Source organism: Crocodylus siamensis, chromosome 5 (assembly GCF_052110815.1).
Source record: "Crocodylus siamensis isolate JL-2025a chromosome 5, ASM5211081v1, whole genome shotgun sequence".
In the NCBI taxonomy this organism is placed as follows: domain Eukaryota; kingdom Metazoa; phylum Chordata; order Crocodylia; family Crocodylidae; genus Crocodylus; species Crocodylus siamensis.
In genome coordinates, this window is record NC_143399.1 from 67,553,004 (window position 1) to 67,574,194 (window position 21,191).

Here is a 21,191-nt window from a genome sequence, read left to right on the forward strand (position 1 = left end):
ATAATTCATTTCAAACTACAAAGATACTTAATACCTGCTGTTTTTCAGTGTCTTGATTTTTATTGTTATTGCTGAACTGGAACGCTAGATAAGTGCATTCTTTGAAAGGGGCAACAAGTACTCAAGAAGCGCAGAGCTCTTGGAAAAGATTAATGGCAATTAAAAATGCAACGTGGCTTTGCTGAAATGAAAAGAACTCAAAGAAATCAGCCCCTAATATTGAATAGCTTTTACATATTAATGTACTGGCAGATAAACAAAAAGGCATGAGGTGGGTACAGCATAGGTAAGTCAGCATGCTCTTAGATGGATGTTAAATGGCTTTAGTTGCTTAAATCCATGCACCATGTACTTGTGGGAACAGAGAGAAATGGTTACATTCCATTACAAGTTCAGGTACTTCTTAATTGCATACATTTATAAACAGTGCTTAGGTTCCAGGGTAATAAGGACCTTAGAAATATTTAAGATAGATTAAATAAATCATCTACTGATGATTAAAGAAATACGAATGGAAGGGTCAGTGTCAGGAATTTTAGACCTCCAAAGGTAGGTTTTCCTACAATATTTTAAAAATCATTTAAGGTTTTTCTTTACATTAATTAGAACAATGTTCATTGAAACACTCCTATCTGGTTATGTACATGAATTGTCACATTCTTGTGTCAGTCTCAATTTTAGTCTAGTTGATTTTTATCAAGAGATCAGTGATGCTCAACCTTGTGGTCCTGCAGGTCAGATGAATGGGGCAGGGTCAATCCACAAGTCCAATTAAGCCCACAAGCCAGGACTGGGTGCTGGGGCCCATCACCTTCCCACTGGGATTGGTCCCCAGGGGGCCTGCTACTGCCCTGGCCAACCAAGATAGGTCTTCAGGGAGAGGCAATAACCCCATCCCACTGGCCCAGCACCCCCCCAGGGCCTGGCACTGCCCCCACATTAGGATTGGTCCCTGGGGGCCTGGCACTTTCTCCTTCCAGCCTAGCACACTGGGGCTGAGTCCCAGGGGCCCCTCCTGCCCCCCCCAACTGGGATTAGGCCCTGGCTCTGGACCAAGCTGCCCCCACCGCAAGATCCCAGCGGCTCTGGAGCAGCCCCCTGCCCTGCTCCGTCACATGCCATGGCGACCCCAGCCTTGAGCTTTCACAGTGCAGTTGTGGCTGGGGTCTCCGTGGAGACCGGCCCCAGCCATGCGGGCAGGGGCTGCTGGGAAATGGAATCTGGCTGCCGGCCAGATGGACCATTTTGTCCACCCCTGGATTAAGGCTTGAATTTCACAATGATGCATGTGCTTGGGAGCATTCAGCTATGGTGAGCCTGCGCTGTGGCAGGAAAGACTCAGGGATAATTGTGTTATTTTTTTCCCCCCATTCTGCCTTCCTAAAATGCGGTGCATGTTTTATTTGGAGTGTTTCATATGCAAGGAAGCATGATACTTACAAGTCTGCTTTGAGGTAAAGGAAATATGAGTGAATTTAGAACGGTGGTTCTCAACTTTACTAGACTCAAGACAGCACTCTGAAAAAGCCAGCTCTTAGCTTTCACTCATCTCTTGACTCAGAAAAATAACTTAATTTTTCTGTTGGAAAGCAGTCAGAAAGACCACAAAATGTCAGAGTGTTTTTTACGCTATTGATTCCTATTCAAAATCTTTGGGTTTATTTTGTGAAGTGGATAGAGATGTTTGCACAGACAACAGTGCTAATATTGGGCAGCTGCAGCACCTAGGTTGAGAATCACTAGTCTAGAGTAAGGTATGCAAGATCTGGCTCTATAATTTATAATGTTTAAGCATGTAACATCCAGGGAACACCTGAAGGAAGCAGAATAGGGAAGCATAATTTTTCCACTGCCAGGTTTGCTAATTGTTGTTTCCATTCCTTTAGCAATTTTAAAAATATTTTATTATTTTAATATGAAAATATTATGAATACTAAATTTTAACTGAGACCCAGATGTAATTTTGTATAACTTTAAAAATCAGTGGATGTGTAGGATGATTTATACCAGCCAGCAACATGGCTCAAAGCACTTTTAAAAGAGATTTCAATTTGTTATAAGCCGAGCCATGTTAATCTTAGAAATCTCATTTGTGCATCCAAATGAGTCAAGTAATGAGCATGGTGTACTTTCTCCACAATATGTAACAATATAAAGTAACCAAAAAGCAACAGCTAAACAGGTTTCTCTTTTGCCACTTTTTCTCTGTGATTTCTTCAGTTCTGATGATATATTTTATAATCTTTTGATAGATTACAAAAATGCAGCCACAGTTTCTGATTAGTTAATATCACAAGTGAACACTAAGGTACAGCAAATGTGGTATGTTCAGGATATTATAAAGAAGACAACCATATGTCTGCATTTTAATGTTCTGTACTATAGCACATTAAATACTTCCAGTCAGGCTATACCACGCACAGTGATGCCAAGTCCAGAGAGTAAAGCACATTTTTAAATATTTAAAGTAATATCCTTTTTTGGTTACTACTCTTATAGCTCACATGCTATATAGATATTTAAACTTGATCTTACAATTCATTTAGTACCAACTTGATCACAGCAATATGCAAAGGTCATATATAAGCTCTGTTTAAAGGTAAAGCTGTTGAGCTTTGCTTATTCTAACACCAAGCCTCTGATTGGGATGTTTCCTTTGACTTAGGCAACAGCAATGGTGAAATATCTATTCCATCAATATTGAGCATTGCTTGGCTTGAATAATTGAGTGGAAATCAATAGTTAATTAAATGGACTTTTTTTTTTTTATAGTGAGATCTTGTTTTATGTTTGGTCCTGAATGCAAATGAGATCTTTACTAAAGTTTGCTTTTTCCAAGTAGCCAATAAAACAAATTTATTTTTCCAATTTTCTGATGTGTTTTGTTTGTTTAAAAATATTATGAGAAAGATGCTCTGATTTATAAGAAGGCGTCATCTGAAACTGATCTTGTGCCCACAGTTCTGTGCTGTGGGAGCATCTCACAGTACTTTTGTAGCTAATTCTGCTAGAGCTATAGACCAAGTGAAGTAACTGTTGTCAAACGCCCTCTCTATAATTTCTCCACACCGTATCAACGATGCTGTTTTTTCAAATTTGGCCTGATATTTCTAATTACTTAAATATCATAAAAGAATGTGTGGATACAAGTCTTCATTTTCAGTGTTTCTTGTGTATTCACAGAAATGCATACAAATGCACATGAAAGTTGAAAGAGGTATAATCAAACGATTTGAGGACTACAAGTTACAAATGTTGGAGTTTCTATCTAACTGCTCTCACTAACTTTTTTTATGAACCTGAAAAGCCATTTCACTTCTATGCCTCAGTTTCTTCTTTTATAATATATGGACAATTTTAACAAAATTGTATTGTAAGTGTTTGTCAATCTAACGCATAGGGCAGTGTGGCACCTAATCCCAGTGTGGGGTGTCACAGCTTAATCCCTGTGTGCAGGGCCTGATCCCAGCAGGTGGGGAATGGCACGGGGCCTGACCTGGGCATACAGGGACCAGCCGAGATGTGTGGGGCTGAAATGTGTGGGGCAGAAAGGCTGAACATCACTGCTTTAGACTAACTGAAGCAGAGAGATCTATAAGCTTTCTGATGTATAGTATCTGATGAACTGAACTCTTGCTTACAAAATGTTATGTATCTCTGATTCAGTTAATTTATAAGGTGCATCTCTACCCTGCCTTAATCTCAAAAGAGTTGTGCGCTTTAAACACCTGCAAATTAGGCTGCAGGTCTCCAACAATGAAAAGGCATGACATGAATTTCAAGATGATTTTTTTTAAAAAAGTAGGACTTGTGGATATCTGCTTCTCTATTCAGGGTGACTGCTGCACCCTCTGATAAGGTCTCTCCACAGCTTTTGCCTTATTTTGATGATGATCTGCATTTTGGTTTACTCAGCTGTTAGTACATGGACTACACTCTTGTGGATTTCTTAAACAGCTGTACCAGCTGGGTGAAAGCCACCTCCAGAAGCAGACAAACTTTTCAAGTTTTGCAAATCCTGGAAAAGTTATGCCAAAGTTGCTAAGACACTATTATTTTTTTTAACTTAAAAAAGTTATCATTAATAAAATACTGACATCTTTTGTAGGTTAGGACTTCCATAAATACTGAGAATATGCTTTGATACAAGTTACAAAATATTCACATTAAATCATTTGTTTGTAATTTCAAAGCAATTTAAATGCAATTCAATTTAAAAAAGTAAAGTCAAAAGGCTAGCCCCCTTCTTTCTGCCAGATCTGGCAGTTGAAATGGCAAGTGGTATATTAGTGGTCCATAGAATTTAGCTCAGATGCTTAATCAAACATATTGAGGATAGCTGATAAATTTTGACAAGTTTATACAGTATTTTGAAGCATAATACATGAATAATTCATGGAAAAATCTGTGTTTAAAGCTCATGCATTTTCAATAAAAAGAGTTTGTATTAGGCCCACATTTAATTCTGAAATATCAATAAAGATGATGTGACTATGATTCAGAAAAATATAATAAACAAATTATCTCTTCTTGAAGTGGGGAGAATGGGAACCAAATACGAGTTCTTTGTAATTTTATAGTCTATTGGAGAGCCACTCAAGATACAAGAAAGTAAGTTTTACTCCTTTTTCTGGGACATCTTTTTCCACTTTTACATTCAGCTTGCCAACTATAGCACCTTAACTTAAAAAATAATGTAGTCGGGTGGGTCAGCACATAGATAAGAGAGAGAACATGGCATTTTTTCAAAAAGAAAGTAAAAGGACTTTTGCCTTCTGAGATCTGGGAAAGGTGATGTTACTGATTTCCTGTACAAATTTAGGACAACTATCAGATTTTTTTGTGCTAGGAAGTATAAATGAGACTATTAAGAATAGAATAGAAAGCAAACCTGTGACAAAACAGAGCAATAGTTATTCCTCCCTGAATCTTTCTTCTTTAATACGTCAATTAATCTACAGTTGCACACTTTTTAAATCTTTTAAAATGTTTCAGTCTACACTTTCTATACCTTCCTCCTTTTTCCCCCCCAAGACGTTTTGTGACCTTTTTCATTGTTACCATATTTATCCAAATCCAAGTCAAATTTTAAATTAATATAGTTTCATAGTTGGTAGGTTTGGAAGGGACCTGAGCAGATCATCAAGTCTGACCCCCTGCCATGGGCAGGCAAGAATGGTCAAATGACCCGATTACCTAGCCTCCTTTTGAAGACGATATGACCCCCCCCTCCACCCAAACAACTTACATTCTATATGTGGAAACTTTAAAAAAAATTATAATTTTTTCATGTGTAGAAATGAATTGTGGAAGAGTCATCTTAAACTGATTCCCCACCACTGCTGCATTGGGGAAAGCAGCAGCAGGGAAGCAAGCAGTGGTGTGGAGTTAGGTGGGGGGGGGGCTAGTGGCTTGACTCCTGCCATTTGCCCCCCACTTTACCTCCTGATGCCTGTCTCCCCACCTTCTGCCCCTCTATGCTTGGCCCCCCACTTGGTACCTGTCCCTCTGCCACCTGTGTTTTCTTGGTGCCTGCGACCCCCTGAACATCTCCGCCTACCACTTGTTCCCCAACTTCTCTCTTCCTCATCACCTACCCCCTCTGCTGCTTACCTTCTGTTGCAGCTCCAGCACCTACCTGGCCAGACATCAGCAGTTGTGGTGGTGGCAGCTCCAGCCCTGGGGCTGGGACTGGGTTGGAGCCAGAGCTGCCACAACTGTGTCCACTGCTGCCTGGCTGGCAGGTGCTGGAGCTGTGACTGAGGGTTAGTGGCAGTGGAGGAGAAGGTGACAGGTGGTAGGTGGGGGAGGTAGGGGTAGAGGCAGTAGGGGGTGTCCATGGGGTGAAGCAAGGGGCCAGGTGGTATGGCCAGGCAGAGGCAGTTGGGGGCCAGATGGTAGGTGGAGGGGAGGCAAAGGCTGTGATTTCCAACTCTGACCCTGGGCTTGGATCAGGGCCAGAGCCAGAGCACACACTGCCCTGCCCCCTGGCTTAGTACTCAAATTCAAAATAAGGGACTTTCCTCACTATGTTGAATGGGGAAAAGAAACCTCATCTTAAATTTAAAAAAATGAAACTATTTCATATTTCATGAAAACTATAGTTTTCATTTTATTTCATTATTTTTCTTCAGTGTCTTCTCAAACTCCTCCTTTCCTCTCTCTCTTATGTCATCTCCAGGGATCCTGGTTTTCTCTGATGAAAAGATACTGCTAATCCTCCAAATGCACAAGTTTTGGAGAGTGAAAGCATGGCAGTCATAGTGGGGAGTCAGCTTCCAAGTGTTAATGGACTGACGGTCTAGATTGTGTTTATAATCTTGACTTCAGTAGGTTTTGGGTTATGCCCTAGGGATAGTGAATTAGCCAGGAGTAGTTAATTTAGCAGGAGTCTAAGGTTGATATCCTGGTCCTAAATGTTACAGAAGTTTTGCAACCTATTTCACTGGGCCCAGGATTTCATCCATGGTGACTAACTTTGAAGACATACATATTCACTGGGCTGGGAAACAAGCTTAGCATGGAACACATTTGTCTCATGTACCAGCTGTCTGGTAAAGGATGAAATTTAATGTTATCTTTGGTGAAATCTACTTAGTTTAATTTTAGTGTATTGATATATTTTTCACCCAGAGGAAGGGTTCTGTTAGACCAGTGTTGTAATACACACAACCCATGCCCTGGATCTGGCTCACTGACAGTCCCGCAGGCTCTCAGAAGTTGAGAGACAGGGCTAATAGGGTGTGGCCTACTGCGAATTTAGGGTCCTTGGGCACCAATGGATATGGCTATCAGTGGTAAGGGGCAAGTAAAGGTTGTACAAATACAGTCTTCATGTATCTTGCTTCTGGCTCGGTACCCACTGCCACCACTATCTGAATGTGGACCCAAGCCGCAACCCATATGTGAACCCCCTACAGGTCTGGATCCAGCCTGGTATGCATTTGGTGCCCCTGTGTTAGAACATGAGCAGTGGAACCATTATTTATATAAAGCTATCCATAGATGGCTTTAATATACACTGAGGTTGGCTGTATGTGGAACTGCACACAGACCACTGGAATGCAGTAAAAGCATTAGCACTTTAATTTCATTACATATTAAATAATTTGAGTAAATCAAGGCTGAATATCAGAGGGTTGGCTTTATCACCCAATATGAAATACAGAGTAACCATGCAAAGGCTCTGTTGCATTCTTCTACAGAAGGAATTTTGCCCCATGGTCAGATTGGTAGACTCTTGAGTGTATTTTAAAAACCGTTGTGGCAGGATAATGACCACTGCTGTTCCCCTGCTTTACCTGTGGTAGGTTAGGGTGCTATGCTTTGCAGTTATATAACATAATTGATTGTGTAGTTTTAGTAATAGGTTAGACAAGGATTTGTACTGGATAGTTCTTTTTTGATTCTATGAGAAACACAACTTAACTTATGTTTATAAAATGGTTGTTGAGGAATATGGAGAAAGGGGAAAACATCCACATGCAAGAAACTCTTGTGTGGACATGTGTATATATGCCCATGTGAACACAGACAAACACTATTTTCTAATGGAGTCTCTGCAGACGTGGAGGCAGAAGTGAAAATTATCCATTAATTGTCAAATGGATAGCTAGGTAGATACTGGTTTAACAGGGCATGCACACACAGAGGTAGCTATCCTATTTTTCTTTCTAAAAATATCACATTTTGGAATATCTAAATGAAAATTAAAAAGAGCTTGTAAAATTACCCTGCAAAACTTGCAATGTTTCACAGGTATTCCATACAGCAAAACTGGATGGACCTGGACTTCTCTGTCTTTGTGAAGCATCGCTGACTTCATTGAGGATCCTACTGCAGAGTGGATTTCAGGGTCAGTCAGAGGTATAACTATGAACTTTGGTGACCTGGGGAAAGGCTGGCCAGCACTTATCTCGTGGCATAGGACTGCTGCTATAGGTCTTCAATGAGCAGTTGTGGCAGCAGTGCTGCAGCACTGTAGGCTTCCTAGGGGCTACCATTCTGGTATCCCTTCTAAATTGGTGCCCAGATATCATGCATCCTCTTACTCAACCCTAGTTACACTACTGGGATCAGGCCATAGGAAAGTAAATGAATACTGCAGGTAGTCAGGCCATCATAGCTAAGATATATTGGGTTATATTTTAGGTGTGACTATTACATTTATCATTTCAACAGTTTTAAAAGGCCTTAATTGTAACTTTGCAATTATTGCTGTTTCAGCTGTAGGTGATATAATAAAAACTGAATTTTAAGAGTTTAATCTCATCTATTTGAAATGATATATGAGTGAAAACTAGCTTCATTTTTTTTTTTTTAAAGAAAGAAACAAATATTTAGCTTGGGTGTAGTTTTGGGTTATTATTCTGTTTGTCTACAGCCAAATTGTTTTTTAAGTTTTAATTTTTCTGATACCCATATCATACATATATATACATATGTGTGTTTCTAAATGTGTATTATCCTTTCCTAGGGATTGGAGTATTAAAAATAGCTACTGCTTTTCTATAGCAATAACTATTCATAATGATTTTTTTTGTAGTGACACTAATACACTATTTGCTGCAATGGAACATAATATCACTATCATTACCTTATGACAATGTCAAATCAAGTCCAGGTAGACTTTTTCTGCAAATCTATCATGATAATATTCCAAAGTTATGGCTGAATTAATCTGTGTTTTTATGTGCAAGCCTAAAGAGACACTCTTATAGTGTTGGGATGATAAATTCCAATGCAAAGATTTCCAATGGAAGGGTGAATCAATGTCCTGACTAATTAGTCTTGTACTTAAAATTGTACTTTAAATTAAGTCAAGGAAATAAAAACAGAGTTGCATGAAGAGATGCACAGGACCTCCATCTCAATGGGCAAATCTACATGAGATTTACTGCGCAGTTGACTAATTAATTGCACAGCAAACATCTCGGCATCTACATGTGCACCCCTATTAGGCTGGAGTAAACCAATTTACTCTGCAGCAGGATTGTACTTGTAAATACAAGTATTATCTTTTTGTGGAGTAATAAAAGCTCCACAGCAGTGTACAAGCAGATGGTGGAAGGGCTGGCTGGGGAATGGGGGTGCTTCAGTGTGGGGGCTGCCTGTCAGCTAGACCCACACTGAAGCTCCCTCATGCCCCAGCCAGCCCCTCTGCAGCATGTTGAATTGGTGGGGGAGCAGCTATAAGCTCCACAGTTTATTCTGTGCACTGTAATAGCAAGTATTGTTACATCCAGCATGTCTTAAAAGGGCCAACTAAACACTCCCATGAATAGAGGCTGTTTTTTTTTTAACTAGAATACTGCCTGGGAAAGGGATTGCATGGACTCTGTAGAAATGTTTTAATTCTCTGCTATGTGCTGAACAGATCTTAAGATAGATTTAATTTTTTTTTTGTCACTGGCTTTATACAATCTTAGGCCTTGTACATCCCTTCACTTTGTCCTGGGACCTTTGCTGTTCTCCCAGGAGAAACTATGAGTGTATAGATGTTCAGCTCTTTTTCCCCACAGTAAAAAATGGCTGCTCCAGGAGAAAAATAACCTGGGAAGAACCAAGGTTAAATGGTTCCCAGTAGAGTTTCTCCTGGGAGTATGAATATCTGTACATGCTGTAACTTCTCTCAGAACATAATCCTTCAGCATTCTCCCCTCAGCTCTGCCCGGGATGACAGTATATTACTGTTCCAGCAGGGAGCAGAACACACACCCTTCACAATCCCCAAATTGTGCTGCACAGAAACACAGGCTCACCTTGGGCAGTCTGGGTCACCCAATCAGAGCTGCCCTATAAGTACTGCCATCTGCTGTTAGGCAACTAAGGGAGCCTGAAGAGCATGTTGAGAAATGTGCACACCGTCCTCAGCCTCCACCACCAACTGCTGATTTGTGTCAGCACACCAATCTCTCCACTCTTCACAGCCCCAGAATTCAAATGTTTGTATGTGTGGCTCTGTGTAAGCATTTCTACCAGGAGAACTAACCTGGGAGAATTCTCCCAGATTTTTGAATGTGTGTACTCAGCCATAGTGCTGATTAGACTCCTGGGGCAGTGGTGATGCATAGGGGGTGCACATGCACCCCCTGAGAGTGCTGGTGCCCCCCCATTAGCCAGTGTTCCTGGGCAAGGGGGCAGGTGGTGCTCCCCTTTAGGGCACTCGCTGGGGTGTGCAACAGGAGAAGCGGTCTCTGTGGCTGATCCCACCAACTTGTAAGTGCCAGTGGCATGCCCAGAAGTGCCAACTGCAGGTCGACAGGATCGCCCGCCCCCCCCGCTCCCAATCACTGACTGTCCAGTCGGGGGACAAGTGCCTCTCCCTTGACTCAGGAGACACCAGTCACCCATGTCCTGGGGTTACATATCTGAACTGAGAAAGTGCTAATTGCTATTTTGGGAGGATCTTGGCTCCCTAAACATATACTGAAGTCAATACTTCAAAATGGTTTACTGATATCACATTCTGCGTATTTCCATGACCTCCAAAATGTTATGTCTGGACTAGCTCACTCAAAAATTGTGTTTCAGAAACACTGGGCTCCACCTTTCATGGGCTCCCCCCACTCCCTAAATAAACCTGGAAAAATTCTTTCAGATTATTTGAATGTGTGTATGCAGCCTTTAGCAGGGGCGATGTGTAGCGGATGCACGTGGGTGCATATGTACCCTGTGCGTGGTGCTTCACACCCTGCAAAAAGGCACGATCCCCACTTGCCACCCTGGTGGTGCCTGTGGGCGGTCCATGATTGCCCCGGCTACCGCCTGCAGGTGGTCAGCAACTTGTGATTAGCACTCTCCGTCCCCGCCTGCCCCCTGCTGCTGACAGTGCTGGTGGTGTCTGCAGGAGCTCCCCGCTCACTGCCAGCAGGTTCTTGCCACCGCCGCCACAGCCGTGCCTCCCCAGCTGCCATAGCCTTTAGTTAAACCAGCTCTGACCAGACTACAGGCTAATTTCTGGTACCAAGTTATACAGGGCTAAGGATGCAGGAAAGCTCCTCTAGAGCCTCAGATACTTTTTGAAGTTGTCTTCCTCTGCTTAACACCATAAAGAAATGGTGGAAGCACTGCAGTGACTCACTCCTATTCCTAGCAGAAGTACAAATTAGTTTCTGGTATCCAGATAGTTAAATATAGCCCATTGTGGCTCACTGCTGCAAGAAAAAAATCATCTGGGGAACAAAAGAGGTTGTTTTATTTTTTAAGTGGTACAGAGTTAGTAAAGAATTGCACTCTTCTTTGAGTATTGTCTGTGCTTCTACATTCTCAATTATCTGTCTAAAATTCCTGGACTGAATTAAGCAATCCACTGAATCTGTTAGAATGTCACAGGAAGGATTTACCACGATGTTTTTTGATATAATGGAACAGAGAACCAAAATTTTGGAATCTACAGCCTTGTATCATAGAGATGGTACAAGTATGTCAGGAGATAAATTAAGATAGCAATAATTCAGCCATTCTAGAAAGCAGTTCCAGACAAGGCCCCATAGAGCATAGGAAATTATTAACTGGCATATATCTGGAATCATCACCAAGGATCCTGGTTTCTTCTGTTTAAAAACTGCAAATTATCTGATAAAAAATTGCAAATTCTCTGATTAAAAACCCTACAATTGGTGTTTTTCTGAGAATAAAAGGAAATGCCACTATATATAGGTATCAGTTGAACACAATGTTTTATTGATTTATTTATAATTTTAAAGCATTTTGGAAACCTAGCCATGCCTCAATCATTAGAATAATGTTTAGGTGATAAATAGGAAATTAAGTACATATGGCACCCTGAGTGTCCTGCTTCCCCCAATTCCAAGCAGCCCCTTGCAGGCTGGAACTATGCCAGCCTGCAAGGGGAAACCCATGGTTTCCCAGGTTTTTCTCCTTTAAAAGAGAACAATCTAGCCTATTAGTTTTTCTTCAGTAAAGGAGAAAACCTGCATTTTTTCATGTTTTTTCATGGCAAATGGAAAACCTGGATCCCTGATCATCACCATTTGGTGAGCCAAACATATGGAGGAACTCCAAAGAGCTGATATGGTTACATTACATATTTTAGGGCTAACTCAGGAAAACTCTAAGGAACAAGTTACCCACTGCTGTTTTAAAGGGACCACAGGCCCCTTCTCATCCCTATCAACCTGTAAGGATGGAGTACAGACAGGGGTGGGTGTTTTTGTTTTATGGCACTTATAGATTCTTCCTAAATAAAATGGGAATCTAACACTTATCTGAAGCACAAAGGAGCTGTAGGACAGACCTCATGAAGTTTGAGTTTCACCAGCTGTTTTGATTATAACATGTTCATACAAACCAAGGCAGTGATTCAATCTTTATACTTTGTTCCACATGTGCAATCAATACATTTGTATGGGTAAATCTTGTTCACCTTGGTTAGACTTAAATCTTCTAAGTATGTTTTGACATTTTATAGCATATCACAAGTTTCTGTTTCCCAAATAATACTGGAAAATGTGCATAGTTTGTATTATAAATGTTTTGAGATTCTTATCCTTCATTTGTTAATTGGGAAATATCTAAGAACACTACCCAGCTAAATGTAATGTACTGTATACCCTTTGCTTAATTTACACTGACTTCCCTGGGGAGAAGAGCCTTATATTTTTTCACATACAACTGTTTCATGAATTTGCCTCTTAATACAAATATCACCCAGCTGTTAGTCCCTAATGAAACAATATGAAGAGTACTTACCAGCAAAAAAAGCATAAAGTTGAGAGAAAAGGAAGGGTCCAGTATTATTGCTGTTGTTAAAAGGCACAACTATATTACTCTGAAGGCAGAGTGTATATATGTCTTGATCTATTTTTTTTATGTGTTCCTATTCTGTAGTTTTGTGTAAAAGAATTGTGCTCTTAAACTACAATGCTTTATAAGCAATACTTTGACCAATTTCAGTGGGGGTTGCACAGAGAAAATTCAAGGATTAAATCTACAGCTTAATGTTTAATTGTTGTGTATTTTTTAATCCTTTCTGATTTATCATATATAAATATATACACACATTCAGGTAGGTTTTAAAAAAATGCTTATAATGGGTATGATAAAAAATGCATATTGAGTAACATGCACTTTAAATGTGTTTGCTTGTTGCCTGAAAGGGTAGGATTATTTTGGTTTAATTAAGTGTATACGTGCTTTTTGTTAAGAAAAAGACACATTTCAATAAGTAGACATGAACATCTAGAAAGAAAAAAAATTAAGTCTGTAATGTAAATTTTCCTTTAGGATACATGCTGTGCATAGCAAAAATGCTCATAAAAATTCTTTGAAAATAAGGACTGCACATTTTAGCAGCTTTTTTTAAAAAGCAGAATAAATTGGATTTAAATTTTTACACAATAAAAAATATATTAGATTACAGTATGGATTATTCGTGCAATTTTAGCATTTTAATCAATGCCATTCTTTAGCTATATGTGAGCAAAAAAAAATCTGAAAATGACAAACTTTTATTTTGTTAATGCTTCTTTGGCTGAGCTGATTGTTTTGAAAATCAGTAGCAAAAATCTATTCTCAGCTGGAAATGAATTTTTATGATCAAGAAATAAATCATATAAAATAGGGAGTATAATGGAAACATCAATAGATCCTAACTACAGTGTCATGACCAGCAGAGCTGTTATACTAGAAAAGAGCTTCATGAACTCTAATGAAAGGAAAAGGATTTTCAATTATTTTAAACATTTCTCGCTATTTACAGGAGTGAGGCATAATTGATTGCTTTCTTATGACCAAATGTATGGCCAATGCCATAAGGTACCTGATCAACATGTGTTCCTTTTGATTACTTGTTAGTTTTGAAGTGTGAAGATTTAACCTATAATCGTACTCTAATATAGAACACCAAAAGCACGTTGTCAAAAATTAGTATCTGAATCTTGCCCATTTAAAGGATGCACTTGCTAATGTCAGGGGTCATCTTTTTGAATATGTACTTAATTTATAATGCTTCAATGTGACCCGACTAACCAGAGCCTCACAATTTTTGTATTTAAAGTAATAGGGGAAGGGGATCTATATATTCCTGGGCTATTTTGTAAGAAAATGTTAAATGTCGCCCTTTTCTTGTTTATATTGTAATCCTACCATCAAATGAAGAAAACTACCACATTTACTATGTTTACGGGTCTGACCATCAACTGGTGTAAACTGATGTGCCCTGATCTAAATCAGCCAAATATCTTGCTCATTATATTTATTTATAAACAGGTTTTTAAGGAAAAGGTAAAATGTAGCTTTTTTTTTTTTCAGTTGCATTGTATCCCTCCTGCATTGCGCTGCCAGGAATAACTTTTTTTCTGGATGTTGTCTACATGGGTTTTAGTTTGTATTTATGCACCACTCTCCTGTGCTTTTTACCAGGACATCAACTGAATATCTTGACTTCTGGCATTTAGCATGTAGCAATACATACTACATGCATTCATTGTAACAATGCCTTTTAAATAATAAAAATTAATAAATTAATGCATCAAGTAATTAAATCTAATATTTGTTTCTGGTTAGTTTTCATTAGCAGCATTTATTGTTACATACAAAGCTCCCTAAAATAAGTTTGTACAAACATTAGCTATTAGGTGGAGAAAGAGATGAGAAATGATTGCATTGCAATATTAACCTCTGCACGAATATTAGCTTTTGCTTTTAAGAATGGTGCGAAGATGTACCAAATCTGATTGTGACCATGGGAACAATCAGTGATCCAAATGCCTCTGAAGCATTCTAAACAGTGAGTGTACAGACATTTATAGCTGAAGCACTTTAAAAATGACTGCCTGGCTGGAGAGCAGAAATCCTTTCAAGCCCCTAGTCTCCTGAGGCTCCAGTGTCTTTGGGAGATGGGAATCTGAGAAGCATGAAGGAATCTGTACTTTCCAGCTGTGGGTTGGAAAGATGGTTTCCTTGTATGTGTCTCAGCCTCCCTGGGGACAAACAGCTAAATGCACAGGAGAACACTGATTGCCTGACTGGAGAGACCTGTAAGATGCTGGAAGTCCAGCAACCCATCATTGTGTCCACAGACCAGGAAGCACCTCCACTGCATGATGTAGTGATTTAAAATCACTGTGGGGTGGTGGGTAGGAGGGTGTGCAGTTGGGGGTTGCACATCTGTACAGAGCTAAAGTGCTTCAAATTGGAAAGGAATTTGGAGCACTTCAAGTGCACATCTGTCCAATGTTTTACTCAAATATTTTCCATTTTTTTACAATGTGTTACTCTCATAAATATCAGCAAGAAAGCCATACCAAAGCACAGAGATCACAAATGCAGAGGTGAGTTAGTCTTGCTCTGCACTTGCACTAAAGGTTCCTCCCAGTTGGGCACTCTGTAAATGGGGATGTAAGGGGCCAGTTGCTTATCCTGAAGCATATGTAGCCTTTTACAGGAGATGTAGCCTTTTACAGATGTTATTAGTTCCCTAGGCAGCTTCATTCTCTGCAAGAGAAGCCTCAGTCTCCAGCAAATCAAACAAAACAAACCAAGTCCTCTTTTTTCTCTGAACCTAAGGCCACTTTTTGCTCTGGCTTCCCACCATCACAGCCAGTGGTGATGCGTAGGGGGTGCACATGAAACCCCCTGAGAGCGCTGGTGCACCCCGTGACAGGCAGCACTCCCCGCTTAGGCAACAGGCGGGGGAGGGGCAGGTGGGTGTGCTGGTGCCCCCCCTGCAAGCCCTGGCGAGGGAGTGGGGGCACCAGGTGAAGCACTGCTGGCACTTCCAGGAGTGCTGCTTGCTTTTCCTGGTCGGTGAGATGGGCTATGGGGGACGCCCTGCCTTTGCTGACTGGCTGCTGGGGGAGCATGTGGCCCCCTGACTCAGGTGGCACCAGTTGTCCATGATCACAGCAGTCTGACTTCTCACAGCAAGCTCTTTCCCCACAGCTTGCTGTCTTCCTATTTCTTCTTGGAAATTCCTAAAGTTCCCAATGGGACACTCATTAACCAAATGCTCCACAGCTGAGCTTTCTTAATACAGCTGGCTGTCCCTTTTTAAGGGGACAGGCCACCTTATTACTTATTTCCCTGTTAATTCCCCCAAAGTGGGGTCTGAAACCTTCTTTGTGAGAAGAAGTCTGCCTATCCTGGTTGGTGGCAAATCTTAAAAGAGTAAGGCTGCAAGGCCAGGTGCACAAGTCAGGGGTTTGCTTCTTGCATTGTTTATAACCATATTAATGGGGCAGGATATGTGACCAGAGTAAAGGAGGTCCAGAGGAATTAATACCAAGGGGCCTCAATCAACCACTTTACGATGAGGTACTCCATCTCCATCATAAATTAGTTTTGTTCTCTGGGAAGAACCTTTCAACTTAGGTATAGGACTGGGTGTGCTCTGTCCTCAAAATACTGAGTAACAATGGTCTCAAGGCCCTTCTTTAAACCATTTGCCTGTAAAATAAAATTGTGATTGAAGTCTGCACTACACAGCATCAGTGCAGTACACGGTATCCATTTCATTTCTGTAGATGTACCTGTTCTTGCTGGAGATAAATGCACAATTTGGGGTGCTATCCTGCATACCTTGGCTGTTAGTGGAGAAGTAACTGGTGACAAATTTGAGATAAATAACTTGCCAACACCAAGGACTTCAGCTACTTGTTTGTTTTGGGTATAAGGGACCCTACCAAAGCCTTCACATGATTAATGAGGAGTCTGATTTCCCCACTGTTTCCACATATTGTTTCCATATTCTTAAGTCAGCATTTTGCTAGATTTAGCATTAGGCCTTTGGCTTGAAGTGACTGCAGCATTACTCTGACCCTCTGGAGATGTTCCTCACAGGTGGAACATTACTAGATCATCAAAGTATGCTACAGTTTACTCTCAATGTGACTGCAGAACCTCATCCATTAGATGCTCATAGGTAGCTGAGGTGCCATTAAGTCTCAAGTACAGAGGTCTGAATGGATACAGTCCCTACACTATTGTGAATAATGTTAGCTCCCAAGACTCTGGAACCAGAGGAATTTGTCAGTAACCCTTTGTCAAATCCAGTGCTGATACATATTTAGCCTTCTTCAGCCACTGTAGCAATTCATAAACCTGGGGCATTGGGCATGCATCAAACTGACACTGCATTCAGCTTCTGAGAATCAGTGCAAAATTGGATTGCCTTGTCTGGTTTAGAAACTAATATGAATAGGCTGCATCATCTTCCTGAAGTCTCTTTAGTCACTCCCATCTCCAATATAGTGGATTTTTCCTTTCTTATGGTTTCCTGTAATTGCTCTGGTATTCTGGAGAACCTCTTTTGGAAGGACCATACTGGCTTCAAGACAATGCAATGACAATCAGGATGGTTCTTTCAGGTTTGGTTGTGAACACATCTGGAAAACCTTGCAGTAGGGCCCTTGCCTCTATTTGCTGTGCTGGAAACATGTTTTCCCCCAGGGATAACGGTTTCCTGTAAATCGCGCATATTTCTTGAGAAGTTGATTGAGCCATTAAGTGTTTCCCAGGCACTCCAGGATGTCAAGAGACATGCACAGTAGAACTGAGACCTGTGCCCAGTTGCACTTCATAATTTACTTCCCCAACTCATCTTAACCTCAAAAAGCCCTTACTTTTTACAAAGTATCTATTAAGGGAAGCAACAAGGGAACTCAGTCCCCAGGTTGATATCCTTGGAATTGTACATTCTTATTATAGTGCCATTCTTGAGTCTGTTAAGCAGTTCTGATTCTCTTGGGCATATGCTCCCAGAAGATCCAGCCATTCCTATAAGCTGGAAAACACTGTATGACACTTGAGACCTCAAGCCCTGCATCTGCCAGGCCACAAGAAGGAGCTCCAATATACCTTGAGGTTGTCTTCTGCACAGGAGTTCAAAAGGAGAAAATCCCATTGATGATTGTGGAACCTCATAAGTAGGAAATGACAAATAACAAAGAATACTCCCTTTTCAGGGTTCTCGTGCTATAAAATTTCTTAGCATCACCTTCAAAGTCTGATTAAATTTCTCTACCATCTATTTGTGGGTGGTAGATACAGGTTCTGACAAAGGACTATTAAAAGGGCCTATATTTCCTGTAGCAATTGTGACATAAACACAACACAGTTTCCTGGTTAATATTTCCTGCAGTTGTACATTCAAAAATATTGTAATAGTTCTGTAGCCATGATTTCGGTTGAGGCGTTGTGGATAGCTACTGCCTCAGGATGCCAGGTAGCATAATCCATGAACACTTGGATAAAATGGCACTCACTTGTACTTGGTTCTAAAGGCCCAATGAGGTGTAGCTCAACCCATTCACATACAGTACCAACCAAGCTGATAGGCCTTACTGGTGCCCGATGCATGGGATGTGAGCCCACCAATTAGCATTTGGGGCAGGACTTTAATGTCTCAGTAAGACTCTAGCCTAAAGAACCTGGTAAGTGAGTGCCCTTTCTTGAGTTATCTGGACTCCAAGATAGCCTGCTCAGGCTATGTCATAAGCCAAATTTAAAGCTGGATTATGATGCCATTTCAGCACCAGTAATTGGGACTTCCATGTCCCTGTAGCCCTGTCTCAAGCAGCCTTCATGAGAATATCCTCTTGCAATTCAAAATGAGGATCCTAAGTATCTAGGTGAGGCTCTATTATTGTGTTATTTGCCTGAGCCATCTGGCCATAGAGCAGATGGGAAGCTTGGGTCTTCCAACCGCCTTTGTACAAAGTCAGACCCTTTCCATAATGGTGCTACCTCTCCCACAGGGTGGCTGCCTGAGGGGCCCAGTCCTGTGGCTTATTCCCTAAGACTACCTAGTTTACATTGTACACTGACAACTTTATCTGGTCTTATTCTAGGCTTCTCCCTTGCCAAGAATGCTTCTAAACCTCTGTTGTTCCTGGCATGCTATAGGCTGGGGTCCAAACAATTCTGGGTCAAAGTAATTCACCTACTCAGCTTCTAGGTAGTCAGGACCAACCAGGTCCTTTCTACTTTTTGTTACAAGATGCAGAAGTTTAGTTATTGGGCCTCAGTTCTGGCCCACCACCACTGGATGGGAAAGATTTCCGACTACTGCTTCTGTCATTTCTGTAGTCTGGCCCCCAACCGTCAGTTTTATTTTGTGGTAGAATACACATAGTCCCAATTCAAGCAGCTTCCATCCCAGGAACCATTACACCCTCTATTTTCTGGGAACTAGGTGATTCAACAACTTAGGTGGGGGTCTGTGTTAACTCCAAATCCTACTTCAGGAACTCCTGCTGTTGTTGCTGCTTCCTTTGGGACTGCTGCAGGTGTTCCCACTGGAACTGTTGCTGCTGGACTTGTAGCTGCTGAAATAATTGCTGCTGTAGTCCTTCCAGTCATTTTAGCAGGTGTCCTGTCTCTACTGCCGGAGCTAATTTAGAATGCCTATATTCTTCACCATATGTAGCAGGTTGTTACTGCCTCAGCCAGGCCCGGGAGCCAATAAAACAAAATGGCAAAACATCAACAGAACCACCTCCCCTTCACCTCTCCTATACCGGGCAAGGGCTCCACTGCTGGCTTTTTTCTCAGCTTCCCTCCCTAGCATCACATCACTGGGAGCTTTTAATTTCCTCCAGGGCTAGGCAATTATCCTTGTTAGCTGACCCTGAGCTCCAAGGCAGGATATAACATACAAGCTAATCCCCTGCAGCTGGGCTTCAGCCCCTGAGCCATACACCTTGTTTCTCTGCCCTGGGGCTTCTGTCTGGACCTCAGAGATCCAAGTTGACTCACAGCTGCAGTTCATCAGTGGGCAATACTTGTTCCATTGACCTGATTTTTCCACACGTAAAAGCAGACTGAGTTTTCCTTGTTCTTGTACTGGCAATACACACTGGTTGGGATTCTTTTTGGTTATCAGTGTTAGCCTTGGGTTTAGGTGCCCACCCAAAGACCTAGCCGTAGGACTTCCTCCCCTTTTTTTTGGGTTCAGGTTTTGCTGGATCAGGCCCCTCACTCCAGCAGGGTATTTTCTGCCTCTAGGAGATTTCTAACTGGATGAACCACCTCATTGGTACTAATATCTTGAAACCCAGTCCCCAGGCCTCCTCCCTTGCTTTAAGTGGGAGTCTAATTTAAGGCATTAGATACAAAGATCCTTGACATGCCTGGCAACTGCTTGGGCTGGAAGTCTGAAATAAACTGTTCTTTGAACTGTTCTATGTCTTTTCTGTGAGATACAGGTGGTCTAAGATGTTTGTCTTGAGGATTTTATAGTCCTGCATGGCCACAACTTTTAGGGCCCAGTATGCTACCTGAGCTTCTCCTGTCAGGTACAGGGTCAGCTTAGTGGCCTGCTGGTTAGTATATTTGCCCACCCATTCAAAAAATCATCAGGGTTATTAACTGGACCTATCTTTGTGTGGATTCTGCTGTCCTTTGTCTGGGACACACCAAACTGTGTGCTGGCCTTCTCTTGTTACACTAACCAAAGCATGAATTGCTGTTGCTTCTCCTGTAATTTCTGCTGAAATTGTTGCTGCTGGAGCTGGAACTGCTGCAACACTTTCTGTTGCTGTTGCTGCAGGCCCTCCAACCATTTAAACAAGGCTCAGTATCTATAGTTCAGTGGCTGGGGGCTGAGACGGTCTGTCTGCATTTTCTACCATCTGTAAGCAGGTAACTTATCCTACTGCTATTTGCAGGGGAGGCAGCTAAGTTATTGGTTCCTCAGGCAGCTTCACAACCCAAGCCTCAGTCTCCAGCCAACCAAACAAAACCAGTGGCTCCAGGTATTAGGAGAACTGCCCTGTTATAGGGGAGCCAGTCACTTGGATTAAAGATTGAAAGGTGGCTGGATGTGACAGTAGCCATGTCAATCTCATGAACAGTTAGCTACAGAGACTGGTATGTTTTAATCACACTAGCTTGATGGTCCATCAAGGATAGAGTACATGTTCAAAGTGTTGAACTTACCATTTCTTCTTTAAAAAAAATATTTATTATATTTTAAAAGCAATATGCATATGGGTGAATATTTATTTTTATAAGTCATCATTATAAGTTTGTGAATACATACTAAAAGGGATAAATACAAGTTATTGGTGTAACAGCATCAGGGTTATATGGACCTAACTCGTGTTGGTTTCACAGGTGTGCTTCAAACCTGACAGCTTGGTTTTTGCTTTGCTGCAACCTAAAAGAGAGATGGGATTTGCTGTAGGCTTCAGAAGATTGCTCTGTATGCATACCTTTGTATGTCTGCT

The 21,191-nt window shown here is 41.2% G+C and overlaps 1 protein-coding gene across 8 annotated transcripts in view; it reads right to left on the bottom strand.

The window, feature by feature from the left end:
• NTNG1 (netrin G1) overlaps positions 1-21,191 on the bottom strand; it is a 304,356-nt gene that overhangs the window by 2,965 nt on the left and 280,200 nt on the right. The gene's annotated exons all lie outside the window — the stretch shown is intronic.